This window comes from Hylobates moloch, unplaced genomic scaffold (assembly GCF_009828535.3).
Source record: "Hylobates moloch isolate HMO894 unplaced genomic scaffold, HMol_V3 SCAFFOLD_8, whole genome shotgun sequence".
Lineage (NCBI taxonomy): Eukaryota > Metazoa > Chordata > Mammalia > Primates > Hylobatidae > Hylobates > Hylobates moloch.
Window position 1 is genome coordinate 57,556,420 of NW_026652283.1, and position 24,107 is coordinate 57,580,526.

Here is a 24,107-nt window from a genome sequence, read left to right on the forward strand (position 1 = left end):
TGGGCCACAGAGGAAGACTCCCTCTCAAAAAAAAAAAAAGAAAAAGAAAAGAAAGAAAATAATAATATTTTACTACATTGGCTATATTGGCCGGGTGTGGTGGCTCACGTCTGTAATCCCAGCTCTCTGGGAGGCCAAGGTGGGTGGATCACTTAAGGTCAGCAGTTCAAGACCAGCCTAGCCAATATGGTGAAACCCCGCCTCTACTAAAAACACAAAAATTAGTCAGGTGTGGTGGCACGCCCCTGTAAGTCTCAGCTACCTGAGGCTGAGGTAGGGGAATCGCTTAAGCCCAGGAGGTGGAGGTTGCAGTAAGTCGAGATTGGGCCACTGGACTCCAGACTAGAGTGAGACTCTGTCTCAAAAAAAAAAAAAAAAAACCACTTTACTACATTTACCCTCATTTTAATTTACATATTTGTTGATGTGACATATTTTATTTCTCTGGATGAATGGATAGATAGATAGAGTGGAAGATACAGTCCATATTCAACACAAAACACTTCTGTGACCAGATTTATGGGGGTTTACCCCCATGCCAAGTAATTTTACAATACTTGCTGATGTCTTGTCAATACTTTAGTTCAATTCTGATACTATCTAACTGAAGATAGTGTCAGATCCCACAGATTAAGGGCTCAGCTCCACAGAACTGCCCCACTTCTGATGCCAATCACAAATCCTAACCTCTGGAACTTCTGATTGACAAGCTATAAGTTGAGGTTTTTCAAGCCCCTTTCTTTGGGTTCAGTCATTTGCTAAAGCATCTCACAGAACTCAGGAAAGTGCTTTACTTCCATTTTCCAGTTTATTATAAAAGATACAGTGGAGTCCTAATAAAATAAGAAAGCCACAGCAAGGAGAGGGCCTGAGGTAGGGAAGAACAATTGTTCTGAAAGACAGTTAATCACAGACAATCTGCTGGCACGACATCCTGCTCCCAGTTACCTTGTTCCTCATGTAGCCCCACCAGAATGACCTTATCTACAAAGCCCCGCTAATATGACCTTATAAAACTTCCCTCCAGCTCCTGCCTCTTTGCAGACAGCCCTTTCTCTGCTGTGCTGCCCCTTGCTTCCTTGCAATGCACTTTCCCTCTAATAAATCTTTATTTCTTTCTCCACATCTGTCTTGATAAATTCTTTTACCACTTGCAATGCTGGCCCCAGCCAGTGGCACCCACGACAGATACTAAAAAGGATACAGATGAGGATGCATAGGGCAAGCTATGCGGGAAGCGGTACAAAGCTTTCATGCCCTTTCCAGGTATATCATCTTTCTAGCAGCCCCATGCATCCAAAAGCTCTCTGAACCCCTTCCTTTAGGGTATTTTTTTTTTTTTGAGGCTTCACTTTGTAGCTGTGATCAATTAAGTCACTGGCTATAGGTGATCAGCTCTACCTTGATTCCCTCTCCCCTCCTGTAGTGAGTCGAAAGTTTCAAATCTCTAATCACATGGTTGGATTCCCTGGCAATCACCCCTCATCTAGAGGCTATCCAGGAGCTCCCACCCATCACTCATCTCATTAGCATACAAGAAGACACATCACATTAGAGATTCCAAGGATTTTCGGAGCTGTGTGCCAGAAAATAGGGTTGAAGACCAAATGGATATTTGTTATTATAAATCACAATATCTTAGACACAGATAGAAGATAGGTAGATAGATAATCAGATAGATAGATAGATAGATAGATAGATAGATAGATAGATGATAGATAGATAGATAGATAGATAGATAGATAGATAGATAGATAGATGATAGATAGAATTCTAAATACCATAAGACAGTTTTATCATTGTTTTAAACCATATTGATTTAAACTTACCTCTTTCTTTGCTCTCCATTTCTTTCTATACCTCTGATCTTCCATCCAGGGTAATTTTCCTTCAACCTAAGGAATACCCATCGAAATTTATTTTATTGTGATTGTCTCAGTTTCTGTCGATCTGAAAATTTATATACTATTTTCTTATATCCAAAGGATATTTTTGGTTTATAGAGCTTATATTTCAGTTGTCATAATTGTCAGCACCTTGCAGAAGTCATTCCACTGTTTCCTGGCCTGCAGATTTATTGAGAATTCATCTGTAAATCCAACTGTTGCTTCCTTGATGGCAGCCTATCTTATTTGTATAGCTGCTTTAAAGATTTTCTATTTGGTTTGTTTTATGCAATTTCTCTATGAAGCGTCTAGATGTACTTTTCTTTTTATTCAACTGCCATGGGATTCATTGGATTTCTGTGTATTGATGTCTTTCACCAGTTCTAAAAGTATCAGCCATTATCTCTTCAAATATTTGTAAAAGATATTACAAAATGTCATTTTTTATAGCTGCTAGTTTTCTGGCAAATTTTTCAGGCTTGGCCTTTCTGTTTGTAAACACAGAAATATCATTGTTTTATAGATTGTGTCTGATAATTCCAATCTCCAGGTCTCTGGGGGTTTGTTTATGTTTCTTGATTTTTCTTCTGGTTTTCCCCAACCTATTTTGTCCCCTTGTTTTCTTTGATTATGTGCTATACGTTTTATTTGAAAACATACTTACAGAAACTGTTATAGGCCACAAATAATATTATTTTCTCCTGAAAGTACTTTTATTTTCTTCTGCTAAGTCTGGGAACATATTAATCCAAGTTCAAGAACAGAGATGTTTTTGTGCTAATAAAATAAGTGGTCATCTTGGAAACCCCAAACATGTGATCCCAGACTCTGACTATTGCTCTCTTGACTACCCAAAATACTGCTCAGCCTATCAACTGCCAATGTCAAATAAGCAAATACCCTCTAGGTGAAACTTCAGCGTTCCCAGACTTCCCTGCATCCTGCATGTCAGTCCAGTAATTGTTTTATATGTATATATATGCCTTTAGTTACAGATATATGTATATGTATGTATGTATATAACATAACTAATATGTATCTCTATACATATATATCATGCATACATATACATACATATATATTCATTGTGTCCAGTGGGAAGGTTTGTCCAAATTATCCAGTCTGATGTTACTGGCCTTTCCTTTCTTTCCTGTAACTAAACTTATCTTAATTTTGAGCTTCCATCCTGCTAGGTAGTAAGTGGAAATAATTTACACTTTCTAACTAAAGGTATCTTTGGCTATTTACTTTTATAATAGTAAATTCAGTCCCTTTTGAAAAAAAATGTGTCTTTTGGGAGCCAATTTCAAGTGCTGTCTAATTTCTCCCCTCCCCCTCTACCCAAGACGTAATCAATTATACTTGAAAACTTATGAAGGAGCTCAGGAAATTTCGCCCCCAAAATATAACATCCTTATATGTTGATTATTTTAAATTAATGGCCCTTGAAGGTCAGCAGATGCTTGAAGAGGCTCTATACTGATATTCCTTTATCTATTTTAAGGCTAAACCAGGGGGATGGCAGCATTGAGAGGGAAATGAAGGATTCAACCAGGATTGGCTCAGAGCCAAGAGGGACTCATTAGTGCTGGGAAAAGATAAGTGGGAGATCCTCATTACCAGTGTGGATTACCGCAATCCTAGCTACAGGAGACCCCCACAGTTCTCAGAGGCCCTGAGATTAGTATAGGAAGTTGCCTAGAGTACATATGGCTTCATTGCTCTAGAAAAAGAATTCATGTTGGGTCTCCCCTATTTGCCAAGACCCAAAATGCTACCGTTTGGTGCCATTCTGAGAACAGAGCTAGAGTGCATCCTGCACTGGAGGCCAATAGCTCCTGCATCTCCACATCCTTGAGGCCAATCATCAACCTAACATGCTCACACAAAAGACTGGAACACCACAACCCCAGCTACACCAGGAAGTACAACCATGACAATAGCACATGAGCCCATGAAGCACCCTGCACCCTAAGAAACAGGGGATTCAACACAGCAAGTAGACCATCCCCAAGACTGAGGTAACCAACAAATGTGTCTCCCAAGGCCCAAAGACCAGCACATGTAGTGTCTACCACCACTAAGGTGACCCTATCCACCTCAACCAGTGAAGACACCATGTATTATGTGCACCTGCCAGGGCAAAAGTATCAGTTTGCTCAGCACCCACCATTGCTAGTGATGACAACAACTCCATGACTGGCAGAGCTGCCAAACATGCTACACACATATACCAAGGGTCTGAGAACTGACCCATCTCTGTCCCCAGCAAAGCCATACCACTACCTCAACAAACATCTGCAGTCCTTAGGACATTGAGGCATTCACAGACATTGCTGATATTTATTACAGCCATAGAAATCACTTGGAGACTACACTACAGCACCCACCTAAAACCAAAGCCAAAACACTCTACCTAACTGATACTGTAGGAAACATCTGCATGAAAAAGTTTTCTCCACAAAAACTACTCCATAAAATTGTAATAAGCAGCTGTTCCACCAGATGCACAGATATCAATGAAGGGACACACACATACACACACACAAAAACATAAAAAAGCAAGGAAAGATGACACCTTAAAAGGAACACAATAACTCTCCAGGAACCAACCCTAAAGAAAAGGGAATGTATGAAATGTCTGGGAAGGAATTTGAAATAATGATCTTAAGGAGACTCCATGAGATACAAAAAAATTACAGGTAGACAATTCAACAAAATCAGAAAAACAATACATAATCTGACTGAGAAATTTAACAGAAATAGATATCATTTAAAAAGAAGCAAACAGAAATCTCAGAAAGGAAGAATTAAATGAATGAAATAAAAAATATAATCAAGAACTTCAACCACGGACTAGATCAAGCAGAAGAAAGACTTTCTGAACTTGAAGACAGGTTCAGAAAGTTTCAAAAGACAGGCCTTTTGAAATAACCCAATCAGACCAAAAAAAAAAAGAATGTAAAAAGTCTATAAGTCTACAGGACCTATGAGACACCATTAAAATAACAAATATTCACATTAAGGTAATTTCAAAAGGGAAATACATAGCAAAGGATAGAGAAAACCAATTTTATAAAATACCTGAAAACTTACTAAATCTTGATAGAGATAGGGACATCCAGATTGAGGAAGCTCAAATAGAGTCAACCCAAAAAAAATCTCTCTGAAGCACACTATAGTCAAACTGTCAAAAGTGAAAGACAAAAAGAGAATTCCAAAAAAGAGCAACAGAAAATTTTCAAGTTGTGTATAAAAGGATTTCCATTAAACTAACAGCAGAAATCTTACAGGCCAGGAGAAAATAGGTTGATATATTCAAAGTGCTTTTAAAAACAAAAAACTAAGCCAGGAATGCTTTACCTAGCAAGCTATCTTTCAGGAGAAATAAAGTCTCTCTCAGACAACAAATACTGAGAGAATTCATCACTAGACTGGCTTCACAAGCAATACTTAAGGGAGTCCTACATCTGGAAGTGAAAGAACAGTAAATACCATCATAAAAACATACAAATATATAAAATTCACTGCTATAGCAGACACATATGAGCAAGAAAAATAAATCAAACCTTATCACTATAGAAAGCCACCAAACCACAACAGAGAAGAAGAAAACACAGACACACAGACCAATGGTACAGAAGGGAGAACTGAGAAATAAATTCACTTATTTACAGCCACCTGATTTTCAAGAAAGGTGCCAAGAACACACTTTGGGTAACTGATATCTTCTTCAATAAATGGTGTTGGGAAAACTGGACATCCCTATGCAGAAGAACAAAACTAGATTCCTATCTCTCATCATACACAAAAATCAACTCAAAATGAATTAAAAAATTAAATTAAAGACCTGAAACTCCATCTTCCCCCTCCCCTGTGAAGAAGAGTATTTAAGCATATGTACTTCACTGGGTTATTGTGTAAACTTCTAATTTAATTAAAGAATTAAATGTAAGTCCTGACTCTCCATCTTCCCCTTCCCCTTTGAAGAAGGGTACACAAGCATCTGTGCCTCACTGAGTTATTATGTAATCATTCTCCTGTGATTCCCCCATGCTTATGCACATTAAATAAATTTGTATGCCTTTTACTAGAAGAAAACATAGAGAAAATGCTATAGGTTATTTGTTCTGGGCAAAATTCTTGTGGATAAGACCTAAAAAGCACAGGCAGCAAAAGCCAAAATAGACAAATGGGATTACATAAAATAAGCTTCTGTGCATCAAAGGACACAATCAACAGAGTGAATAGACAACCTACAAAATGAGGTAAAATATTTGCAAACCATTCATCCAACAAGAGACTAATAGAATATACAAGGAACTCAAATAACATTTTTAAAAAAACAAATAATCTTCTTAAAAGATGGACAAAGGATCTGAATAAACTTTTCTCAAAAGAAGACCTACAAATGACCAACAGGTTATGTGAAAAAAAATGTTCAACATCACTGATCATCATAAAAATGCAAATCAAAACCACAATGAGATATCATCTCACCTCAGTTAGAATGGCAATTAGCAAAAAGACCAAAAAAACAACAAATGCTAGTGAGGATGAGGAGAAGGGCTAGTCTGAAACTCCTGGGTTCAAGCAATCCTCTCACTTCAGCCTCTCAAAGTGCTGGGATTATAGGCATAAGCCATCATGCCTGGCCATGAACACTTACACACTGTTGGTGGGAATGCAAATTAATAAATTCTTTATAGGAACAGTATGGAGGCTCTTCAAAAAACTAAAAGAATAATGACCATGCAATCCAGCAATTCCACTAATGGGTATTTATCCCCAAAAAAAGGAAATCAGTATGTGAAAAAGATACCTGCATTCTCATGCTTACTGCAGCACTACAGACAATAGCCAAGACATGGAACCAACCTAAGTGTCCATCAATGGGTGAACAGATTTTTTAAATGTGGCACATATCCACATTGAAATACTATTTAGCCATTAAAAGATGAACTTCCATAATTCACAGCAACATGGATAAGCCTGGAGGGCATCATATTAAGTGAAATAGGTCAAGCACAGAAAGATAAATACACTATATTCTCACTCATGTGGAAGCTTAAAAAGCCAATTTCATAGACGCAAAGGACAGACTAGTGGTTACTAGAGACTGGGAAGGGTAGGGGAGAGAGAATGATAAGGAGAAGTTGGTTAATAGATACAAAATTACAGCTAGAGAGGAGGAATAATTTTAGTTTTCTATAGCTCTGTAGGGTGACTATAGTTAATAATAATTGCATATTTTCAAGTAGCTAGAAGATAGGATGTTGAATATTTCCAACACAAAAAAATAATAAATTCTTGAGGTGATGAAAATGCTAATTACCCTGATTTGGTCATTATACATTGTATACATGTATCATAATATCACACTGGCCAGGCATGGTGGCTCATGCCTGTCCAGCAATTTAGGAGACTAAGGTGGGAAGATCACTTAAGGCCAGGAGTTCAAGACTAGCCTGAGTAACACAGTGAGATCCCTTCTCTACAAAAAATGTAAAAATTATCCAGGCATGTTGGCATGTGTCTGAAGTCCCAGCTACTTGGGAAGCTGAGGCAGAGGGATTCCTTGAGCCCAGGAGTTCATAATTACAATGAGCTATGTACAATGGTGCCATTGCACTCCAGCCTGGGCAACAAAGCGAGATCCCATCTATTTAAAAAGAAAAAAAAAAACACTGTATCCTCTAAATATGTACAATTATTATGTCAATTAAAAAATTAGTTTGATAAATGATTTAACTGGCCAAAGAAAATACAACTGCTTTCCATTATCTCACTATCTATCCCAGAAAAAAAGACTAAGGAATAAAACCACACCTGGAAGGACTTTTTCTCAATATAATGTCTGCCCCACAGGACCATTCAAATTCCAGATAGAATTATTTGTAAGTTAGTTTCTGTCTCCCCGGTCCATTCATTCTCCCTAATAATCATTTACTACTCCTCAAAGGAATTGTCTACAATCTCCATCTTCCCCTTCCCCTATGCAGAAGGGTACATAAGCATCTGTGCCTCACTGGGTTTTGTGTAATCATTCTTCTGTGATTCCCCCATTTAATGTGCTTATGCCCATTAAGTGTGCTTATTTACTGTGCTTATGCCCATTAAATGTGCTTATTTAATGTGCTTATTATTATTTAATGTGCTTATTCACATTAAATAAATTTGTATCCCTTTTATCCCTGCTAATCTGTCTATCATCAATTCATTTTAGCAGACTTAGACTAACCTTCAGAGGGAAAATTTGAACTTCCCTCACTTAACATATTCTTAAATAAATGAGGGAGGCACCTTGAGTCCATGTATGTAATCTTCGGTTAGCCTCTGAAACTTACTGGCCTCCAATTTTGAAATGTACAGGTGATAAATTTCTTGGTCTGTTTTCTAGGTACAATCATTGTCTGGTGGCACCTTAGCTCTTTCTGAGGTTGCAGATGCACTAAGTCTTAGCCACATCCTCCATCTTGCCCTTGGATTACACCATCAATCCAGGACCCTCTACATTAGAGTCAACTTATCTTTTGCCAAAACAGTCCCATAGCAGGCCCACCTGTTCTGCACTCTATCTTCTGTGTCACCACAAGGAGCACACTGGACATTCTTGATTTTCTCAAGAGACCGATGGGGACCGTGTTTCTTCCAATGTTCTTTTCTTATTCCTGCATCATGTTAGGGATGGCCCTTTCTGAATGTGGATCAAATTGGAGAGGCCTCTTATCCACAGGGAATGCCTGAAGAAGCACGTCACTAACTCTGCTGTACTCTGGTTTTCGTATACCTGTCTATTGTACCACCACCTCTTCTGATCCTCAATATTTGGCCCTGAGTGGAGCCTATATAGGGATGCTAACTTGTGACCTTTTCACCCAACCTGTTTTCCTCTCCAGATCTCTTATGCGAAAGCCTTTCTTCTCTTCCTAACTGGTGGAGGCTTCCAAGCCTTGTATTCTATGTTTCCTCCACTTATAATAGAACTCGTATTTAGTGCTCTAAGCCTGGCTTTTAATACATAAAGAGAATTGTTTGCTTTATTTGTTCATGTTTTGTTTGTTTAGAAATAGCTTTTCACCGGCCAGGTGCAATGGCTCACGCCTATAATTCCAGCACCTAAGGAAAACAAGGTGGATGGATTGATTGAGCCCAGGAGTTTGAGATCAGCCTGGGCAACATGGAAAAGCCTCATCTCTATAAAAAAAAAGAAAATACAAAAACTAGCTGGGCGTGGTGATGTGTGCCTGTAGTCCCAGCTGCTTGGGAGGCTGAAGTGGAAGAATCTATTGATCCCAGGAAGTCAAGGCTGCAGTGAACCATGATGGTGCCCCTACACTCCAGCCTGTTTGACAGAGCAAGACCCTGTCTCAAAAACAGAAACATATTTTCACACTTAGTGAATTCTCGCCATCAGATTAGTGTTTTTCCAGAGGCCCTCAAAAAGTCAGTTATGAACCTGCAAGCTGATTGACTCCTTTGTTCTAGATGGAATCTGCCCTCCCCTGCCCCGAAGGGAGACGGCTTCTAGGCAATAAGATTCACAATTGATGAAAGTAATCTGAAGATATTTCAAGTGTAATGAGGTCAAAAATTTAATAACTACCATTGACATGTGCAAAATATGCAGGGGTTTTTTGTTTTCTATAACTAATCCAATGTTGTTCCTGGGTACCCATCCCTGTGAGCAATTAAGGAAGACAGTGATAAGGCAAACTAGCCAATTTAAAGTAGCTCATTCTCTTCTGATTTCAAATTTTCCCTTCAGTTTAAAATATTTCATTTATCTTTTCCCTATTCCTCCTCCCAAAATGCAACCTCTGGATTTAGTGGAATGCTTACATGTTCTCAAGCAGCAGAACTCAAGTGGGAAATCATTCCAAATGTTTCCACATCAAAATGAGACAATCAGCCAGACATGGTGGCTCATGCCTGTAATCCCGACATTTTGGGAGGCCAAGGAGGGAGGACCACTTGAACCAGGAGTGTGAGACCAGCCCTGGCAACATAGGGAGACCCCATCTCTACAAAAACTAAAATAAAATTAGCCAGATGTGGTGGTGCATGCCTAAAGGCCCAGCTACACAGGAGTCTGGGCCTTTCACTCTGGGTGACAGAGACCCCACCCGAAAAAAAAAAAAAAATGAAACAACCTCTTCAGAGTGAAAACAACAGAAGGAATTTGCCAAGTAAATAGGTAGCCAGAGATGGTGCTCAGCTTCTATAGGATCCAGAAGTTCCTGTGTGCCCTGGGTAAAGATGCAGAAGATAGTTGATTAGCAGGATTGTCAATGCATCACTACAGAAGAGGCAGAGCAAAAAATGTGCTTGAGAACCTGTGGGCACATGGCCCAAGACAGAAGTCACTTGGAAGGCACAGCCCCATCTTAGAGGACCAGAAAAGGCTACTCACATGGAAGCTGGCTAACCTCCTTATCAGTAATACCCAGACTGAGAAGGTGGACCAGGAGTTTCACCAGAAGCAGAGCTTGATAGTAGAGGACACAGAAGAGCTAGGGTAAGGTATGAGGACCCTCTCACATCTGAGCCTAATGGTTCCCCTCACCAAATGATGCAGAATTTCTGTGGTCAACTATATCCAGGCACTATCTTGGTAAAGAAAAGATGTCAGAAAATTAGACAGACTGAGCATTTACCCAAAATGGACAGTTTTAAAGAAAGGAGACTATCTTGAAGAGAATGAGATACTCCTAATTAACAAGTTTATGTCCATTCTTCCCTGGAAGGTACGTTCATGAAAATATTCAAATAATTTATAGAAAATAAAGACGCTACATATTTTATAAAACCTAAAGCCTAGTATATAAATTTCAAAGCCATTTCACACTTTTCAAATTTATTAGGAGTTGCAAAGTATTTGCTTATAATTTTTTTTATTTTTTCCACATCTATTGTTTATCCTTCTTCATCCTGAGTTTTGTGTATTTACATTTCCTTCCTTCTTTCTTGACAGGTTAAACTAGTAGCTTTTCTATTTAATAAAGTTTATTTTCAAGGAATTAGTTCTTAGTTTGTATATTTATTCTATTTTTCTACTTTATTAATTGGTACTTTCGTCTTTGTTTATTTTGTTTAGATGTTAATTCAACATCTGAATTCAATATTAATTTCATTTATTTTAATTATTTTTTGTTTGATAATGAAAGCATGCATTTTTCATCTGAGTCCAGCTTTTTCACTTGGAGGATATAAAGAAAAATTGATTTCATTTCCATTCAGTCGAATCTTATTAGCACCCACTCTTGTAAATAATGTCACTTTTTTGCATTACAATAAAAAATGTGTTCTGTATTGTTTTTTATATTTTGGATTTATTTAAGGTTTCCTTTGTGACCTAGCATATGGACAAAATTTGTAAATATTTTATGAGTGAGAAGAAACCTCATTCAGTATCTGTTTGCTAGGAAAAGAACTAAAGAAATACATATGAATGAAAGGTTGGATGCGATGGCTCACGCCTGTAATCCCAGCACTTTGGGAGCCCAGGGCGGGCGGATCATGAGGTCAAGAGATCGAGACCATCCTGGTCAACACGATGAAACCCCGTCTCTACTAAAAATACAAAAATTAGCTGGGCATGGTGGCACGCACCTGTAGTCCCAGCTACTCAGGAGGCTGAGGCAGGAGACTCACTTGAACCTAGGAGGAGGAAGTTGCAGTGAGCCGAGAGGGCGCCACTGCACTCCAGCCTGGCGACAGAGCGAGACTCTGCCTCAAAAACAAAAAAAAATACAACAACAACAACAACAACAAAAAAGACATACGTGTCAATTAGAGCAGTTTTATTCTATTTTTATTTCTCTATGGCCTTACATTTTTTTGTCTTCTTTATCACTCAAGGATCAAGAGAGGATAAAGATTTTCATTACTATTATATTTTCGTGTGCTTCATTTTCCTGAAAAGAATCTTTTGGCTTGACTCATGCATTTCAGTTACATCTTCATTTTGATTATATTCTTAATCATTACAAGTGGTTTTTTGCTCTGAATTCAACTTTTTTGTTGAAAGATGGGGTCTTGCTCTGGTTGCCCAGGCTACAATGCAGTGGCACGATCACAGCCTAGCTCTCTGCAGCCTTGAAACCTTGGGCTCAAGTGATCCTCCGATTTTAGGCATAAGCCACTGTGACCAGCAAATTCAACCTTTTTTGGCATCATCAAGTATTTTTTTTTCATTGCATTTTTTTACACTGATAATTCTTTTTTTTTTTTTTTGAGACAAAGTCTCACTCTGTCGCCCAGGCTGGAGTGCAGTGGCGCTATCTCGGCTCACTGCAAGCTCTGCCTTCCGGGTTCATGCCATTCTCCTGCCTCAGCCTCCCAAGTAGCTGGGACTACAAGCGCCCGCCACCACGCTCTGCTAATTTTTTGTATTTTTAGTAGAGATGGGGTTTCACAGTGTTAGCCAGGATGGGGCATCTCCTGACCTCATGATTTGCCTGCCTCGGCCTCCCAAACTGCTGGGATTTCAGGCTTGAGCCACTGCACCCGGCCAACACTGATACTTTTAATTTCACAGGGTCACTTTTAAAAACTATGTCTCCTATAAACAGCATAAAGTTGTTTTTTATGCTACTTTTTTATACTACTAAAAAAGTCTACTTTTTACTTGATTTAAGTGAAATCATCTACTAGAGGAAAAGTAGAAGATTTCACTCCTTTTAAATTATGCATGTGTATATGTGTGGATATAGAGAGAGAATACATCTTAACTAGTATTCTTTCATGCTTCCTTGGTATTTTATTTGATTTCTAACTTTTATTATTTAGTTTCATTTATTTTGTTTGCTACCCACATCGTCCTCTACCTAAGTAATTTGGAAGTTATAATTTGTTTTCTGGTTTTTGTACTATTGGTAACCTTGAAATTTTTAAATTAATTCTGAAACATATGTTTCTCAATCAGTTCCAGATAAAAAACAGTATAGGTTTAATACTCTCAATTTTTGGTCATGTCCCAAGATTTCATTTTATTATTGTTAAATTATTTTTGTGTCATGTAGCTTTTGTTTCAATAATCATAATAATTGCAGTCTGTTTGGGGCCTAAATATGTTTTTGCTTTACTGGACTTAATGTTGACAATTCATTGTTTATACTACATCTTCTCCAGTTATGCATGATTTCATATTTGGTTTTATCCTTTGATTAGCTGGATTACAAATTCAAATAAATTTTTTCAAATAGTACAGCTCAAAGGATTTCTCTCTGTTACCATTACACTTTTAAGAAAACTCAGCCAGATGTAGAATTATCGGGTCACACCTTTCAGTCAAGTATCAATCAATAAATTATTCTTCAGTGCCCACATTGTGTGAGTAGTTGTGCTAGATACTAAAAATACACAAATGGTCCCTGCCCTCACAAGGATTATATTTAAAAAGCAATTTCAAGAGACTTAAATATTTCCAAAGGTAGTATACAGAGTCAAAGGAATATACAATAATTTAACCTAGTTTTGATTTAACCAAGTTTAAACAATGAGAGAGATATTCTTCAAAGAAGTGAGATTTAAGTCCAGACCTAGAGGATGAGTAGGAGTCAGTGGGTAAAGAATGAGAAGAAGAATGATAGAAAAGCAGACAAATGGTTTCATTTGGACAAAGGGCTTGAGGGGAAAACAGGAGAGCTCTTCCGAGATGAAGCAATGAGGAGCACATAATATGTAGAGAATTTAACATTTAAAAACCTACTAAAGGCGTGGCACAGTGGCTTACGCCTATAATCCCAGCACTTTGGGAGGCTGAGGTGGGTGGATAGCCTGAGGTCAGGAGTTTGAGACCAGCCTGACCAACATGGTGAAACCCTGTCTCTACTAAAAATACAAAAATTAGCTGGGTGTGGTGGAGCACACCTGTGGTTTCAGCTACTCCGGAGGCTGTGGTGAGAGGATCGCTCAAGCCTGGGAGGTGGAGGTTGCAGTGAACTGAGATTGCGCCACTACACTCCAACCTGTGTGACAGAGTAAGACCCTGTCTCAAAAAAAAAAAAAAAAAAAAAACCTACTTAAAATTAGGCTACTCTTTATTAGCAGCATGGGTCAACCATCCTAAACAAGATCAGTGATAAAATACTTCTCCCCAGACTTCTAGTTCTAGATAGGACATGTAAAGAGCTTGAAAGTTGTCACTTCTGGAGTTAAAACAAGGAAGATGTAGAGAAACTGAAAATCAATTATTTTTCTTGAATTAATGTGGAGCTCAGAAAATGATATTCCAAAGTATGGTGCTTTGGCATGCTGAGCACTTACGAACTAAAGAAAATTGAAAGACCTTAGACTAGAGCCTCAGAACCAAGAACTTTCTAGCCTTCTCCTGTTCCTCCTCCTAAGTACAGGGCGAAATCATCTTCTTTAGGTTCATTTATCTGAAGCTCCTCCAGAAAAACATGGTTACCCTCCACCCCCTACCTGAAATTTCATTATCTACCTTATAGTAAAGAAGTCTGAGGAATGTAACCACACCTGGACAGACGTTATGACAAAATATTTTCTGTCTCTCATTCAAATTCCAGAGAAACAATTGCAAGCTAATTTCTGTCTCCTAGGTCCAGCCATCCTCCCTAAAATTATTTATCACCCTTCAAAAATTGTCTTTCACAGGCATCTTCCTCTTCCCCAATTTTCTTTCCCCTATGAAGAGGGTATATCAACTTCAGCCATCTGGCCCTTCTTTGTGTAAAAAGAAGTAATTCAAAATCAAAGCTGAACTACTTACATGACAAGGGATTAATAACCAGAATATATAAGGAGGTCAAACCACTCTACAGGGAAAAAAAATCTATTAACCCAGCTTTAAAAATGGGTCAAAGATCTGAATAAACACATCTCAAAAGAAGAAATACAAATGGCAAACAGGCATATTAAAAGGTGTTCAACATCATTGATCATCAGAGAAATGCAAATCAAAACTACGATGAGATATCCTCTCACCTTAGTTAAAATGGCTTTCATCCAAAAGACAGGCAATAACAAATGCTGGCAAAGATGTGGAGAAAAGGGAACCCTCCTTGTACACTGTCGGTGGGAACATAAACTAGTACAACCACTATCAAGAACAGTTTGGAGGTTCCTCACAAAACTAAAATAGAGCAACTATATGACCCAGCAATCCCAGTGCTGGGTATATATCCAACAGAAAGAAAATCTGTATTTCAAAGACATATCTGCACTCCTATGTTTGCTGCAGCACTGTTTACAATAGCTAAGATTTGGAAGCAACCTAAGTGTTCATCAACAGATAAATGAATAAAGAAAATGTGGTACATACACAGATGGAGTACTATTCAGCCATAAAAACAAGAATGAGATCCTGTCATTTGCAACAACATGGATAGAACTGGAGATCATTATGTTAAGTGAAATAAGCCAGGTACAGAAAGACAATCATTGCATGTTCTCACTTATCTGTGGAATCTAAAAATGAAAACAATTGAACTCAGGGTCATAGAGAGTAGAATGTTGGTTGCCAGAGTCTGGGAAGGGTGGGAAGGTTTAGGAAAGAGGTGGAGATGGTTAATGGATACATAAAATAGAAAGAATGAATAAGACCTACTATTTGATAACACCACAGGGTGACTATAGTCAATAATAACTTAATTGTACATTTAAAAATAACTAAAAGAGTATAATTGGATTATTTGTAACACAAATCATAAATGCTTGATGGAATGGGTATTCCATCCTTCATGATCTGATTATTTCACATTGCATGCCTGTTTCAAAACTCATGTACCACAGAAATATATACACCTACCATGTACCCACAAAAAATAAATATTAAAAATAAACAAAACAAAGAAAAATCAAAGCTATTGGAACCTTACATTATTTTGAGCCTTAAAGGAATGTGATTATGAGACCTGAGTCATATGACAGGTGATTGTACCTAAGCAGCTGTAACCTAGGCAGCTATAACCTTTGTTCTTCTGATTATAGATATACATCTCTTACACAAAGTCCTTATGACTATCACATTGCCTAAAATGAAATGTTAAAGATACCCTTTTACATTGGAAAGGAAAATAAAACAAGCTAAAGCAAATTAAATTACTGTAACTCATAAACTAGCCTTGTATGGAAAATGCTGTCATTCTGTTCAATTTTTTGCTCTCTGCCTATAGAAGCAATGCTTTAATTTTTCAGCTTCTTAGTGCTGATCCCATTTATTTGGCTTCTGTGTTACTGAGATGTCCATTCACAGCACTGTGTTTGAATAAAATCTTTTAAACTAGATTCTCATCCTTTCAATTATTTCTTATTGACATATGGCTCCTGTGCTTCTGCACATTACTAAATTTGTATGCCTTTTCTCTTGCTAATCTGTCCATTATTAGTTCATTTCAGTGAACCTTCAGAGAGTAGAGGGAAAGCCTTCCTTTTTCACCCCTACACAGGACAAATCACAACCCAAAAATCTGGAGAGAGACACAGCTGAAATCTGCATATCTAAATAAGCAGAAGCTGCTGGAGCCATAACATAGTAGAAACATTTAAATGCTTATTTGGGTGAAATGCTAGAGTCTGAGTGTGGACTGGCACAAGAATGAGAGGCTCCTGAGGGCCACAGTGTTGGAGGGATCCTCATATTTTTATAAGTTTTGGCTCTAGAAATCTTACCACATTCTCACAGTAAAGGTACAGGAAAGATCTCCTGTGGCTCTAGCAGGATGGAGGGAAGAGGGGAGACTAATCATATAATACAGAGCATTCTCCAAAAAAAGGCCTAGTCTCCAGGGGAAAATACTTCCAGAGACTTATCCTATCCGTGACAACTCCAGTCCCATTCACTCTTGCTAGCTCACGTAAGGGTGGAAAAAAGCTAAGAAACATTTGTGAAGGTCATGGTCCAGGGACATCAGCATACAGAAGACTGAAATTTAATTATAAGATTATAGAAATTCTTCTTCCCATCACTTCTCAGCCTTTTGGCTAAGATCAAGTGTAGAAATTCTTCTTCCCCATGCATTATACCACACTCACAGGGCTCCAGTGTGATCATAGTGAATCACAATTGAAAGAGATCCAAGGCCAAGACTTTTTCTGAGGAGACCACAGGAAAGTCCAGAGAAAACAGGGAAGATTAAAACAGGGACATAGAATTTGAAGCTTCTAGAATCTATAACTACAACAAATACCAAGTACACCCCAACTGCTAGCCAGATTAACAGAAACGTTCATACTAAAGACCTTCTACCTCATTTCCTGTTGCCTGAAACATAACATTTAATTTCAACAAAAAATTACAGGGCATACCAAACAAGCAAGAAGAAAAAACAATCTGAGTAGACTGTAGGAGCTAAAGGAAAGCTTCTCTTCCATTCTGTCTGAAGGTTTACTGAAATAAACTAACAATAAACAATAACATGAAAAAACATACAAATTTATTAACATGCATAAGCATGGGAGCCATACAAAATATGAGACTTAAAATAGAACCAGATGATTGAGGCTTAAATAACATCTTTATGCGGGGGAATGAAGTTAGGGGTTGTAGGCAGTTTTACAGTAATCGTAAATAATTTTTAGAGGAAATGAATTAGCCCAAAGCACAGTCAGTTGTTTGTAAATGATTCTCTTTGCACAATAAATGAAACCTAAGGACAAACAGTATCTTGTGGACTAGTTACACAAAAATGAGGGGCAGAACTGCACTATGAACAAAGGTTGTCTGATTGTGCAGATACAGTCTCTCAGGTAATTTCTCAGCGCTCCCCTAGGAAAAATAGATGAAAAATCTTTCTGGATGTGTTCTCTTCTCTTCTTCTTAGTTAATCTTTTGCTATTATTTAATGAGATGTCTAGGGAGAGAGTTTTAAAACAATTACACTTCTTTTGGAAAGAAGTTTCCTCAGTCAGATAAAGAAATTCCAGATTGAGCTTCTCCCTGCACTGAGTGGTGGGTATAGGAAACAAAAGAAGTTATAAAGTTTTTGGTTCTGAGGTAGCCTCTAAGACTGTCTAATTTTATTTAATTCAAAAGTGCTCAGCATACTGAGCACCATACTTTTGGGTATGATTTTCTGGGCCAAACAAGATAAAGCAAGCAATGGAACCATACTCAGATATAATACAAATTTTGAAATTCTCAGACAGGCAATTTAAAATAATTATATATGCTAAAGACATATATATGTCTGATGGAAAAACTAGACAACCTGAAGGAACAGATGGGTAATGTAAGCAAAGTGATAGAAACTGTAAGAATCAAAAGGAAATGCTAGAAATCAAAGACATTGTAACAGAAATGAAGAATGCTTCTGATGGGCTGATTAATCTGGACATAGCTGAGGAAATAATCAGTGAACTTGAAAATAGGTCAATGAAAACGTCCCAGAAAAAATGCAAAGAGATAAAGAATGAAAAAAACCCAGAACATCCAAACTGTGAGACAATTTCAAGAAGTGTAAAATATGTGTAATTGGAATACCAAAGGGAAAAGAAAGATAAAGTGAATCAAAAGAAATATTTGAAGTAGTAATGGCCAAGAATTTTTCAAATATAGTGACCAACACTAGAGCACAGTCAGAAAGCTCAGAGAACACCAAATAGGATACTTTTAAAACTACACCTAGGTATACCATATTTAAACTGAAGAAAAACAAAGACAAAAGGAAAAATCTTGAAAGAAAACAGATTTAAAAATAAAGCTTTATCTATAGAGAAAGAAACATAAAAATTAAAGTAGACTGCTCATCAAAAATCATGCAAGCAAGAAGAAAGTGGAAGGAAATATTTAAAGTGTTGAAAGAAAAAAACCAACAATCTCGAACTCTATATCCAGTAAAATTATCAGTAAAAAGGAAGGGGAAATAAAAGTTTTCTTAGACAAACAAAAACTGAGGGAATTTATCATCACCCAACCTGCCCTGCAAGAAATGTTTTTAAAAATTATTTAAGAAGAAGAAAAATGATATAGGTCAGAAACTTAGATCACACAAACAAAAGAAGAGCATCAGAGAAGAAATAAATGAAGGTGAGATAAAATATTTTGTTTTACTTGTTTGTTAATTACTCTAAGAGATAACTTCGTCAAAAAATGATAGTAACAATGTATTGGGTAATTACTACACATAATAGGTAAGTAAAATAAATGGCAGTGATGTCATAAGAAATGAGAGAAAAAAATTTGGAATACAGTAGTCCCTCACATCTCCATTCAAGGTTTCGCTTTTTGCAGTTTCACTTACCCACAGTCAACTGCAGTACAAAAATATTAAATAAAAAATTCCAGAAATAGACAATTTATATGACTTAAATTGCATGTCATTCTGAGAAGCATGATGAAATCTTGCACCACTCTGCTGCTTCTCACCTGGGAAGTGAATCATCCCTTTGCCCAGTGTATCTATGCTGTATACACTAGCCACCTGTTAGTCACTGTCTCCTCCTGACATTCAACCATTAACATCAGTATGGCCCAATGATGCAGAATCATCCACACCAGGTATTATCCTCCTCCTCCTTCTGATGTATTGTCAGAAGGTCAACTGTAGCCTAATGCTACAAAGCCTATGTCATCCATCTCACTTCATCTCGTCACATAGGTATTTTATCATCTCACATTTTTATCACAAGAAGAAGCACAAGTAAAATACAATAAGATATTTTGAGAAAAAGAAAGAGAGTGCATACATCTAACTTTTATTACGGTATATTGTTATAATTGCTCTATTTTATTGTTAGCTTTAGTTATTAATCCCTTACTGTGCCTACTTTATAAATAAAGTTTTATCATATGTATGCTTGTATAGAAAATAACATGGTATATATAGGATTCAGTACTATCTGCAGTTTCAGGTATCTGCTGGGGGTCTTGAAATGTAGCCCCCATGAATAAGGAGAAACTATTGTATTGTTATAAGGTGCCTGCACTATATGTGAAGTGGCATAGTATTATTCAAAATGGACTTAGATTACCTAATAATGTATATTGCAAATTCTAGGGCCACCACTAAAAAAATTAAAAAGAAGTATAATTGATATGCTAAGAGATAAAATGGAATAATATAAAATAGTCAACCAGAACTAGAGAAAACAGAACTAGAAGAGGTAAGAAATAAAAAACAAATGCAACAAATAGAAAACTTAAACACAGGAAAGATAATTAATTCAGCTATATCAGTAATCACTTGTGTGAATTATATAAATACACCAACTGAAGACAGAAACGATCAGAGTGGATAAATAAACAAGACCCAATCATATGTTGTCTACAAGATATTAAATTTAAAGGGTCAGGTAAACATAAAAGGATGGAGACAAGTACACCATGCCAGTAGTCATCAAAAACAAAAAAAAAGCTGGAGTAGCTACATTAATTTTGGACAAAGCACAGAACAAGAAAAATTATCACAGATAAAGAGAGACATTACATAATAATAAAGAGGATAATTTTCCAAGAAGACATAATCCTAAACATACACAAACCTACAACACAGCATCAAAAAAATAAGAGGTAAAAGTGGGTAGATGTAAAAAGAGTAATAGACAAATACACTATCATAGCTGTAAACTTCAATACATCTCTTTTGATGATTGACAGATCAAGCAGACAGAAAGTCAGTAAAGATATAACTAACCTGAACAGCACTATTGATCAACTTGATCTAACTGACATTCATAGAATAATCTACCCCAAAACAGAATAATGCACAGTCTTCTCAAGTTTACGTGTAACATTAACTAAAATAGAAAACAATCTTGGCCATAAAACACACCTTAACAAATATAAAAGAACAGAAATCATGCAAAGTATATTCTCAAACCACATTGGAATTAAACTGTAAGCCAATATTAGAAAGATAAGTGGATGATCCCCAAATACTTGGAGATCAAACAATATACTTCTAAGTAACACAGAGATCAAAGAAGAATTCTCAAGAAAAAATTTAAAATATCTTTAACTAAATGGAAATTAAAATACAACTTATTAAAATTCTTAGTATACTGCAAAAACAGCACTTAGAAGGAAATGTATAGTACTAATGCATATATTAGAAAAGAAGAAAGATCCAGAATCAATAACCTAAGCTTCCACTTCAGGAAACTAGAGTAAGGAGAGCAATTTAAGCCTAAAGCAAGCAGAGTAAAAGAAATAATAGAAGAGCAAAAATTAATAAAATTAAAAATGGGAGAACAATAGAGAAAATCAACAAAACCATGGGCTGGTTCTTTGAAAAGATCAATAAAATTGATCAATCTCTAGCTAGGCTCAGCAGGAAAAGAAGATAGAAAAAATAAGTTTTCAATATTAAATATCAAAGAAAGATCATCACTATCAATCCCCTAAACATTTAAAAACTTCTAAACAAATAGTATGAAAAAAGAGAAATAGTATGAACAACTCTACGCTTGTAAATTTTTTTAATTTTTATTTTAGAGATGGGGGGGTCTTGTTTTGTTGGCTAGGTTGGTCTTGAACTCTTGGCCTCAAGCAATCCTCCCGCCTCAGCCTCCCAAAGTGCTAGGATTATAAGCATGAGCCACCGTGCCCAGCTAATGCTTGTAAATTTGATAACTCGGATGAAATAAATCAATCCCTTTAAAGACACCTGCTACCAAAAATTGCATAAGAAAAGTTAGATAATTGGAATAGGTCTATGTATACCAAATAAATTAAATCAGTAATTAGTAACCTTTCAAATAAGAAAGCAATGGGCCCAGATGTTTTCACTTGTGAATTCTACCCAACAATTAAGAAAGGAAGAAATTGAAAGAGTCGGGATGATCAGGGGATCATCCAATTCTCTACAATCTCTTCTGGAGAATTGAAGTGATGGAAATTTTCTAGCTCATTCTGTAAGGCCAGTATTACCCTAACACCAAAACCAGACAGACATTACAAGAAAGGAAAACTACACACACATATCTCTCATTAACACAAACACAAAAGTCTCAACAAAATATTAGGAAATTTAATTCAATAGTGTATATAAAGAATTACATACTAAAACCAATGACTTATTCCAGGTAGGCAAGGCTGGCTCATCATTGAAAAATAAAAAATGTAATCTATGACATCATTAGCTAAAGAAGAAAATTAATATAACTTTAGCATTTGATCCAGAGAAAGCACTTGACAAAATCCAATACCCATTTACAATTTTTAAAACTCTCAACAAATTCACAATAAATGGGAACTTCCTTAATTTTATAAGTAATATCTACAAAAGACACTTAAAATTATAGGTCTCTATGAAGTTTGGTGAGATCCTCAAAAAAAAAGAAAAAGTTACAGGTCGGGCATCGTGATTCACTCCTGTAATTCTAGCACTTTGGGAAGTTGAGGTAGGAGGATTATTTGAGGCCAGGAATTCAAGACCAGCCTGGGCAACAAAGTGAGACCCCCTTCTCTACAAAAAAAATTTCAAAATTAGCCAGGCATGAAGGCATGTGCCTATGGTCCCAGCTACATGGGAGGCTGAGGCAGGAGGAGCATTTAAGCCCAAGAGGTCGAGGCTGTATGAACTATGTTCATGCCACTGCATTCCAGCCTGGTCAACAGAGTGAGACCCTGTCTTAAAAATAAAAAAAAAAGAAAATATGCTGAAAGGTGAAAAACTGAATTTTTTACCCTAAGATCAGGAGCAAGGCATGAAGGCATGAATGTCCTATCTCACCATCATATCGGAGATGTACCTACTTGACATTGTATGGGAGGACCAACCTACTACAATATGACGAGAAAATGAGATAAAATACATACAGATTGTAAAGGAAGAAATAGAAAACTGTGTCTTTTTTTTTGCAAATGACATAATTGCAGATATAGAGAATCCCAAAGAACACACACACACACACACACACACACACACACACACACACTTCTGGAACTAATAAGTGATTATAGCAAGGTTTCAAGATACAAAGTTAACATATAAAATTAAAATGTATAAAATTAAAATTCATATATATAATTGCTGTCCTGTGTACCAGAAATGAACAATAGGAATTAAAAATTTTTTTAACCATTTGAAATAACTCCACCAAAATTGAAATACTTGGGTGTAACAATTTATGTAATTTATGTGCAGAGTCTATATGTGGAAATTACAAAATTCTGTGAAAAAAAATTAAAGGTGACCCAAAAAAGTTTGAAAAAAAAAACCTTTAACAAAAAAACACAAAAAGTCTAACTTAATGGAGAAATATTCTATGTTCATATATTAAAAGACTCAAAATTGTTAAGATTTATCCTAACATGATCTATAGATCCAGTGTAATTTCAATCAAAATTCCTGCAATCTATATTGTAGATATTGATGAAATGATATTAACATTTTTTTTTTAAGTCTTTCTTTTTTTTTTTTTTTTTTTTTTTTTGAGAAGAAATCTCACTCTGTCGCCCAGGCTGGAGTGCAGTGGCGCGATCTCGGCTCACTGCAAGCTCCGCCTCCCGGGTTCACGCCATTCTCCTGCCTCAGCCTCCCAGGTAGCTGGGACTACAAGCGCCCACTACCACGCCCGGCTAATTTTTTGTATTTTTAGTAGAGACGGGGTTTCACTGTGTTAGTCAGGATGGTCTCGATCTCCTGACCTCGTGATCTGCCCGCCTCTGCCTCCCAAAGTGCTGGGATTACAGGTGTGAGCCACCGCGCCCGGCCACGATTCTAACATTTATATGAAATGACAAACAAACCTATAATAGCAAAGACAATACTGAAGAACAAAGTTGGAAAATGCACACTCCCTGATTTCAAGTCATTCTACAAAGTGACTAGTAACCAAAACAGTGTGATATTGGTAAAAAAATAAACACATAGATCAATGGAAGAGAAACAACAGAGCCCAGAAATATGCCCACACAAATATCATCAACTGATATTTTACAAAAGAGTAAAGGCAATCGAATAGAGAAGTCTTTTTAACAAATGGTGCTGCAACAATTTAATGTTCATATGTGAAAATAATAAACCTAGACACAGACCTTACACCTTACATAAAAATTAACTCAAAATGGATCATAAAATGTAAAACACAAAACTATATAGCTCCTAGAAGTTAACATAGGAGAAAATATAGGTGACCTTTGGTTTGGCAATGAAATTTTTGATAAAACACCAAAAGAATGGTCCATTTAAAAAGTTGATGCATTGGACTTCATTAAAATTTAAAACTACTGCTCCATGAAAGACACTGTTAAGGGACTAAAAAGATAAGTTAAAGACAGGAAAAATATTTGCAAAAACACATTTCTAAGAA